Here is a 9784-nt window from a genome sequence, read left to right on the forward strand (position 1 = left end):
CGGCGCGGCCTGGCCTGGCCTGGCCGGGCCGGCAGAGGGCTTGATCAGAGCTCCAGGACGGTGTTTCGGGCAGGGAATTTGGGGTGCTGCCGCCCTATCACTCGGCCCGCGCCTCCAAAACAGCGACCCGGGCTTTAACAAAGGGGCCTCACTCGGGAGATCGAAGCGAGACGTTCGGAGCCTCGGCCTTTGAACTGCCCCTCATGTGCTTCCCTTCACAGCTGCTGCCCTGAATGCGAACAAATAACCCCACTCGGGCCTTCCTGCGCAGCAGCTGTAGCACCTGCAAGTTTCCCACCGCTTTAAGCGTGCGTTTCTTTTTACAGAGGAGAAAGGGATTGCATGTCTGGTTTAAATTTTTTAAAAAGGCTTTAAAAGTGGTAAATTATTGTGAAAGCACTATAATAATGTTATATCTGCTTAGCCAGGACTTAAATCTTATATGTGAGTATCCACAGACCTGTTGCTCCTTTCTGAACAGTGCATGTTTGTCTGAGGGAGGCTTCTTGCTAAGAAGGCTCAGAAGGGCCCTTCAGCCTGATTTGCAGTGCTTGGGTTGAATTTACACTTAGATGACCTTGGCTCTAAAGAAAGCTAAATCTATCAGAAACACCTATTGATTTTCCTAGCTCTGTAAGTAACTAGAGTATATTGATATATAAGTGGTATTTTTAATGGTGCTAGCAAAGTATAAAGGACATGCTTAAAACTGTCAAAGTCACTCAATTTTTATCTCTTAGAGGTGCATCAGGAATATTTTGAGCTTTCTGATTGTATGACTCCTCTAACGCTTCCTTCCCTCATGGACGGTGCTTAGGAGATTTTCATCAGGATAACACATACGTGTTTGGAGTTAGTTCTGCAAGGTGATGTATTACTATACTTACAGGTTTTTCTTTGAAACTCTACGAAATCTATTCTGCCTGCGGTTTCTTGGAAACTTAATCTTACACAGACATCTTCTCTCAGCCGTTCTTTCTTGTCACAAACTTTTTACTAATTTTGTGGGTGTTCCAAGTATTTTCCAGCAAGGGAAAAGCATATACTACCATATGCATTTTAAATGTTAGGTAAATGTAGGAATAGAATTTGTGATGCTAAATGGATGTCTTAAAAGCATAAGTTAAAAAGATGGAAAAAAGAACAGCATGTTCAGGGTTCTAATTTAACATCTCTTGCACAAAGGAGTTGGGGAGAGAGGGTGTTCTACAACTTACACTGGTTTATTTTCACAGTTAACAAAGTTTCTCATCAGCGACCAGATGTCTAAAACCAGACTGTAAGTTTGTTTTATCACTATTGTTAAACATGGGAGCACATTATTTTATCACTTGGTTACACATTTCCTTTTCTTTCAAAGAGAAGATATGATGAGATAAAAGAATTCTTAAATAGCTTCTGACATTTACAGAAACAAGTATTACGTGCAGTAACCCCTGTGTGCCTTTGAATTCTTGGTTGTGCTGATACTGCCGGGTATCTACTGTGCTGCTAAGTGACCAGTGATAGGTCTGTCAGCTTTCAGCATAATCTAGCAGATCAACACCATTACTAAGATCAGTCTGTCACAGTCAACAGAGGTAGTTAGAAATTAATTTAATTTTAAGAAACAGGCAAAATTGGCACTAGAGGTGGAATATAAAGAATGACAACTCTTTTTCCCCTGTTGATGTCCCAGCAAATAATTAAGTTGCATTTAAAATGTTTTAAACTCATGATTTAAATAATTAATCATCAAATATTCCCTTCTATATTAAAGCAGCATTGTTGTACTCTGCGCTTGTGATTGGTCCTGCAAAGGGTTACTTAGGTATTTATAGATAAACAGTTTCGGGGCTTGGCATATGTAGTGCTCTGGAGCTTGCTTTTGCTCCTGTTTTGTAGATACCACCCAGTGCTGCAAATACAATCTGAGTTTACAACACTGGCTTCAAACATGGCAAAAAAGTACAGCATGGTTTGATAAATTCTTACTTAAAAGGCAGCTTTCTATAGCAGAAACACATTTTTTTTCTATTCATACAAATATATTCCAAATCAGTCTTCCTCTGGGTATAGCATCTGGTTATGAGATTTCTTTTCCTCATTTCTTTTATTCTTTTCTTAGTCAGAACTGCATACCTGTCAGGAGGCAGGACTAACTCGAACCATGTTAAATCAGCTGAGATCACTTAATGATTTAATGATCCTTTTATCTCCAGTGGAGCTTTGTGAATAAGTCCTAGCCCTGACTTTCTTTCCTGGAACAGCCTTACGTTGTTGTGTTTTCATACATAAAACAGCAGAATTTACTTTTGATTTATAGTAATAAGTAGTCTCAGTGCCTGTGATTTATTTTACAGTCTAATAAGCCTTATGACATATAGATTAAAATATGGCATATAACTAGCATACTTTTTTCCTCTGGTGTTGGTGTGGCTTCAAAGGGCTGAGGATGCTTTGGGGTGTGTGTGACAGTTTTGCATATACTGGGTGGTGGAATCTTTTTGACATTTTGGCACATTTCAGCACTCTGGAGCTGACCTAACAAGTTCTTCCAGGCAAATGTCCTTGCTTCTATGGCCCTGAGGATGATATCAAAATGTAAACCAGTGCAGTGATATTTTCCTGAGTTTGCAAACCCATTTCTAAAAGGCACTTCCGGAAGACAATGTGAAGACTGGTAATAAGGTAGCAAAGGGGCAGAAAACACCAGTGAAGATACAAATTTAGCAGGAGTAAAAATTTTCCAGAAATCTGTGGTTTGCAGTAGACAAAAGAAGTTGGTATATATGTGAGCAATGTTTTTAAATTGAAAGTCAAATTTATGTGAAGGGTATTTTGAAAAAAAATTTACTTGTGAAGGGTATTTTGAAAATTAATCTGCACTTCTGCAATAATTCTTTGTGTCAATGTGATATGTGAATGAAAGGACTTTAAGGAGTACACCTTGCTGAAATATTTTATGATATTTTATATGCAAATAAAGCACTGGATGGGTGTAAGGACACTGCTACACCCATCAAGTAAATCAAGTAGCTGATTCCAAATTAACTTTGGAGTTTGTGATTCCAGTTTTGCAGCTGTGCAGAGCTATTGGTTTGAAAGGTGATAACAGGATAAAGGAATAAATAGCAAAGTGGATAAAAACTCTGAATCTGGAGTAATACTTTCAGGTAAGTTGAGCTCCAAGAGTAGAAGCAATGCCTCTTTTAAGAGCAGTTTATTTTGTTGGAAAGGATAGGCTTTCAAGTATGTAAGCCCCTTTCAGGTTTGAATTAGAAACAGCAGAATGCAAAGCAAAACTGAAAACAACTGTTGCACAATTTTTATAATACTTCTGTTAAGCATGTGTCATTAAAAGGTGATGAAGGTTCTCTGGAGAAGTGCTGTTGTCCAAAGTCAGCCCAGTCTGTCTTAAGGTCTGGCTCATTATCTTCCTAACTGTGGGATATTTCATTTGGTTCTCTTATCGCCCAAAGACGGTAAGGAAAACGGTTGCTCTGTGAACTGAAAGGAAGAAAACAATTCTTTGCAGTAACACAACTGGGGAGAGGAAATACTTGGACTGGACTGAAGGCTGCTAGTAGTGATAAGGACCAATAAAGCATGTATGTTGGATAGGGGGAAAAGAAAACTTTATTCATTTCTATGAATAAAAAATGCAAGTTTTCTGTTTTTTCTCTTGTGTATCCACCAGTCTTGCTAGTACAGTATTTTATATTGGTAGTTGCTGAGGGAAATTAGCTTCCTCCTGGAGATCCCTGCTGGTGATTTTGTGACTGTCATGGAGTGGTGGTGCATTTTGAGAATTTCAGGGAATCACTCAAGGCTCACAGTTGTGGGATTGCTTGTGCTGTGAAGCTGTTTTATGCAAGGTTTGTATGAGATGAATTGCTGCTACAGTTATTGCCAATGGCTGGTGCTTTCCAAGTCTGCTTGGAAGCCTAATAACATTCGGAATGTGAATTATAGCAAAAAGCAGGATAATTGGGGTCTTTTTATGGTGGCTTGTTTTTTTTTTTTTTTAATTGCAGAGGCTAATCATAATTCCTCCTCCCCCATCCCCACTAGTTTTGTTCTAAACCAAACTTTATACGTGACAGAATATGACCCAAAATACAGGTATCAGGTTATTTCTAGCCCTGCTGGTATCATCCGTTTCCAACAGAGTCTTTCTCATGCAGCACTATCAGATCCTGTGCATGTAACTGCACATGCTCCACTGACTTTCTCCTCTAACATTGATTCAACTTGACAGGTCTTTTCTGTCAGAGCGTGAACTGTCTGACTAATACTTATTTTTTTTCCATGTTTTTTTCTTGGAACAGTGTCAGGATAGACATCTCTGTACAGAGATGGTGTTAACAGAGTTTGGAGATAGTACTGTCTGATTTGATTGTGTTTCTTCTGAATTTAATAGCAAAATTCTCATAATTTTAGTTTGGATAAATGTAGACTCAAGTTGGAGCTGTTAAAGTAGTAGTTTTTAAAATGTTCTTTATCTGTGAAATAGAAGAGGTGACTATAAATCTCTATTTGATAGTTTTCTAGAATTGTCTGTTTGGATATAGCCCACAGGGCCTGAGATTCTGCTGTGTGTCATGAGGAGCTGCAGAGCAGGCTTTGGAAGGCCTGCGAAAAGAACGTGCTGCAAAAGTAGAATCATGCTTTTTAGTAGGTTTTAAAACATGAGTGGTTTTATTCCATTCACTTTTTAATAGTAGATTTGCTTTTAAAATAGATGGTGTCTTTTAAATTCAACTTGAAAGCAAATGTAATATTGAATGACGGTCACAGTATGTGCTGCGGCAGGTACGACCTGGGCAGCTGGTGGGTTTCCCTTGCAGAACTGGAAACTGTAACTGCTAGCTTTCAGGGGAGGCAGCGTCCCACACATCCCTTTACCCAGCTTGCCATTTTTTCACAAAGTATAGAGAAAGTTCAGATCTATGTGGCTTCTTCCCCTCTGTAAAGGAATGTTAAAGCTGATCAGCAGATTCAAATGTTGGGGGAGAAGGCAGAAATAACAGAAATTCAGTGTCTCTGCCCTTCTCTAATGAGCTTTGTTTCCTTAGGAAACCAGGCTAAGAGGCATGTCCTCATTTCAGCTTTGTTTTTTGCATTGCAAATTTGGAGCTTTGTTCCAAGAAGTCATTATTGCATTTATAATCTCTAGTGTGGTGTGTTGAGCCCTAGGGAATTTTTCTTCAGCCTAGCATCTTGTGGGAGCATGAAGAATGGGAGCAGTAACGTTTTTAGTAACTGGGAGTCACACAGGGACTGGAATGGGGCCAATGGAACTGAAGGCCTACTTTGGTAATGTACTGCAGAATCACCACCTTTCCAAGCCCACTCATTCCTCCTGCACACCCTGAAGGAAGGCAGATCGACCAGTCAGGTTAGTTAACCCGGGGAGTCACTGAATAAATGGGAATATGAAGGAGCTGTAATGTTAATGGTGTTCATGCTTTAAGAAATGGTAGAAAAAAATAGGCATCACAGGTGTTTAATTTGGTTTCATGTGCTTCATTGCATGGAAGATCAAAGAACAATACACTGCAGAAGCATTACTCTGCTGTAGCTCAGAAGCAGCAGACTTCTCTGTCTGTCACATATTTCACATAACTAACCTTTCCATTTTTCCTCCTGAGGGCAGATTTAAAGTGTAAAAGGCACTGTTGTCAGCTTGTGAGGAGAATGAAGAACCACTTGCCCTATTAAGTAGATTCAGAAAAGATGTGAACAAGGTCTTCTTTTGCTGGAAAGAGAACCCAGCTCTGCTGAAATTGGTTTTCAAATAACATGTTGGATTAGGTAGTGCTAAGAATAAACACATATCAATCAATCTTTAGTGTGGATAAAAATATGACAGACACTTTCAAAGCTGTATTAATATAGGATTGTAAAACCTTGAAAATCCTTTCTTAAGTAGCTGTAGTGCACATGTTCCTTTAAATTGGGACAGAAGCTTCCTGCAAAGCTACTATGTTTTTTAATTTAAAAAGTTCACTTAGTCATCAACCCTTTAAAGTAGACAAAGATCACTGATCTAAAATGAGATTTGTAGCTCTTCAGGCTGAAGATAGAGACATCAGATTATTGGTGTGCTTTTACAGCTTCTCACCCAATGCAGGGCCACTGGTGTCTCATGCAGTACTGCTCTAGGTGCTCTCCTCATGCAGTCAGGCACACACTTCATAAGTCTTACCAAATGTGAACCAACATAGTCTCACAGAAGAGCTGTAGCATGTCAAATAATCCATCCGTCTTTAGATTAAATGTTCTTTTGAGTACAGATTATATAATTTGAGTAGTGCAAATGTTGCCAAAATACCATTTCCTACATGCAAAATGATGACATTTGCTCATTTCAGTCAGAACAAATACTCATGTTTATTCATACACATTTTATTGCCATTTTAAATAAACTTGTTTTCACCATTTCTTGGTGTTTTAACATCTTATACAAAGACATGTACGATAGTATTTTTTAATACAATTTTCTTTCTGATATTTCAGACCTGTAATAAGAGAGAACCTGGTTCAGGTATTAAAGGGTTCTTTCCTTCCCCTTCTAATTCAGATCTGGAGTAGGTATCTACGCTTGGCTTTGCCTTGGGGATAGACTGTGCCTACGTGGGCATTAACAGAAAGTGATGTAGAGGCAGAAATTCTGCGGTTGAACAGAATTGACAGATCAATTAAAGTCGCTTGTTTGGGATAATTTTACTAATCTTTTTTGAGGCCAAATATAACCATATATAAATCTTGTTTTGGGAAGCAATCTTTTGATGTTTTTTCTGATGACAGGAGTTTGGTCTGAAGTTTCTCAAAGTGCTGATCTTGAGTGCCCAGCTGCTGCAAAGGATTCCTGTCTTTAGGCAGTGTGATGTTCTGTGAAAGCAAAGCTGATGCTTTTCAGTTGTTGATTATTTTACTGTTAACTTTTTATTGTTGAAGAGACCCTGGTAATTCTTGAAAGGTAGTTATCTAGAGCCTCTCTTGGAGCAGATTATTTTAAAGAACCTCTTTTCCAGGTGAAATCTACAGACCTTAAATATACCGATATTTTATCTCTTGCAATGCTGAAAGAAAGCTCTGTCACCATTACTAAAATTGCCTAGATTGGCTTACAGTTGAAAGAACATAATGAAAGTTTTAGTTTAATCTGAATATTGCTAAATATTTAGCAGGTGTGCCTTTGGGTAGCAGAAAGGCCTGCCTGACCTACTTTTATTTTAATCACTGAGGGGATATTTCATGATTTGGTCCTGGCAAAGTTCAGCTGTTACAGTTCTGGAGCTCTGGTGTGAAAGCTGATTTTGTGAGTGTGGGTTGTCGTCTCTTCTTTTTTTTTTTTTTTTTCTTTTTCTTTTTCTTTTCTTCCCTGAAAGGATACTGGTGAGAGGAAAGCAAAAGAAAAAATCCTTTATATGGAATTTATCTCCTCCTTGCAGGTCTTTTGAGTTCTGTCCTGAGGTATTGATATGTTACTGCAGAGCAGGGGCAGATGACATTGATGTTAGGCACAGCTCTTGGCTTTGGAAACAGGGGTGTGTTCTGTAGCATTATCTGAAATGGGCTGTTACTAGATCCACTTCTTCTCCTATTCCTCTCTCCAGTGGCAGATGTCTTTATTTCTGTGGGCAGGTAGCAATCAGCATTTTTCTTACAGAAGAAACATCTGCTACAGGACAGTTTGGACACCTGCAAATTTTCTCAGGGGCATGGAATGTATGAAGGCAAATATTCTGATGCTTGTAATGAAGAATGCTCCACACTGTTCACTGTGTTTAACTCCTCAAATTTCCTCTTGAATTCCTGGGCCTGCAAAGCATACAAAATTTTTACAAGTAGACCATAAATTCCATGCATTGAGATAACTTTGTTCATACAACCTGTTCATAGAACTTGTAAAAACATCAGGAATATTGAATAACTAAATAGATGGTTATTCCTTTGTAGAGCTGGAGCTTCAAAACTGCTTTTCACAGTTTCAGAACTTTACTGGTGTAATTTTGATCCCCTACATAAACTGAGAAGATGTCCAAGCTCTTATAACCCCCTCGGATTGGGGTAGCAGTGGGAGGAAGGCTCACCTTGGGCTGCCTGCAGTGGTTCCTGTTCCAGCTGCTGCTGCTTGGTTTGCTTTTGCTTCCTGCCACCACAGCAGGGCTGGCTCAGCTGCCTGTGCAGCATTTGCTGAGAGGCTGCAGACGTGTTTGTTTAAAAACAGAGACTATAAATAACCAAACATTGATGTCTTCCCAGTTTATAAATCTCCAGTTTGAAATCAACATAACTTCACCCTCAAGAAAACCTCTTTATTTCAGCTGTACCTTTCTGGCAAAGTCTTACTGTTTTGGATAAAACCCTTGTCTGGGAGGAGGGAAGGAAAAATTAGTTGGTGTTCCTCACACCAAGTTGGTAAGAGGCAAGTTGAGCAGCCTCATTTCATCCTGAAATAAAACACTGAAGTCTGGGGATTATTTATGAATTGTTTTTCCATTAAAGATGGCAAACATGTGACTGTGTGGAGGAGTTTGAACTCCATTTACATTGCTGGTTGAGACTTCCAGACAGACAGTTTGTGCTCAGTGTGTGTAGTCACCCCCCAGGGCTGTTTGCAACATGGCAGACAAGTTGCTGCTTTGTCTGTCAACACTTCTTATCCTGTTCCTCCTTCTGCACTCTGGAGCAGTTACCAGAAATTCTAGGGTGCTTGTGGTCTGAATATTTCTTCACAGTTAAGCAAATGTACCAGTATTGATCAGGGAAGCAAGCAGTTAAAGATTAAAAATGTGCATGTTGCTGAAAATTGAGTGCAATTCTGTTTTTTAATTGCATGTAGGAGCAAAAAAGAGTCCTTTATATTCCTCTAAAACTGGTGAAATTTATAGAAGATTGGATTGAACCAAGAAGAGGTAGAGTTTTAAAAATTACAACCTGTAACTAAACGTCAAAGAAATATATCTTAGTTAATTCTGGGGAAAAGCTAAGGCAGGGCATAAAAAGTGTTCCAGCTCTGTATAACAGAACTTAGATGTTCACCAGGGCAAGGAAAATAAAAATTGCCTCGATTCACGAGAGGAGGCGAGATAGTTGAACACTGAAACAAGTGAGTTAAGAAGCATGTGGAGCTGTCTTTGTTATTGGTAGATGAATCCATACGTTAAAAGTTTGTAGCAGCCTGTCTGCAGCACTTCTTAAATTATAAGATTGGAGACTAGTTTTAGACACCACCTTAATTTTCTTTCTTTGCTGCTCTTGAAGCAGCTTGAGGAAAGAAACTGAGGCAAGAAAGGATTGTGCAAGGACACTTGTCTGCAAAAGCTCACATCTGCTAAATCTTACATAGTGAGTGCAAAACTTGCTTTGTCCACACCTTTCAGTCCTCTCCTGTGAGCATCTGTAATGTCAGGGGTGTCTGAGAGGGGAAGAGGTCTCGTGGGACTGCAGGGGGCTGTGAAGATCCTGTCTCAGCCCTTGGATCCAGTGCAGGACCCTCCATCCAGCGAGTGCCTCAGTGCAGACACCGGTGTTGAAATCAGGGCAGACGTGTGAATTCTGCATCTTAGGGGCCTGTGTTAACAGGCCCTTGGAAACTGACTCATTGAAGAGTTGGTTTACATGTTCAATCAGTAGTTTTATTTCCTTGGAGTCGTTTAAAATGTCTGCATGTGTCTCTTAAGATTGTGCAGGGACAGGAGCTTGCAGGTTTAGCATCAGTGTTTCAGAAAGTTTCTGGCAATATCATCATTCCGATCTCTTCTTGGAGCTTGTTGCCATCAGAAGTGGTTCA

At 39.5% G+C, this 9784-nt stretch overlaps 1 protein-coding gene across 1 annotated transcript in view; it reads left to right on the forward strand.

The window, feature by feature from the left end:
• The first annotated feature begins 715 nt into the window (after positions 1-715).
• The window catches only part of RAB27A (RAB27A, member RAS oncogene family), a 30268-nt gene continuing 21199 nt past the window's right edge, over positions 716-9784 (forward strand). The window contains exon 1 of the mRNA XM_008639997.2: positions 716-866. The gene's annotated coding sequence lies outside the window, so the exon portion shown is untranslated. The remainder of the gene's footprint in view (positions 867-9784) is intronic.

Source organism: Corvus brachyrhynchos, unplaced genomic scaffold (genome assembly GCF_000691975.1).
Source record: "Corvus brachyrhynchos isolate BGI_N302 unplaced genomic scaffold, ASM69197v1 scaffold97, whole genome shotgun sequence".
Classification (NCBI taxonomy): domain Eukaryota; kingdom Metazoa; phylum Chordata; class Aves; order Passeriformes; family Corvidae; genus Corvus; species Corvus brachyrhynchos.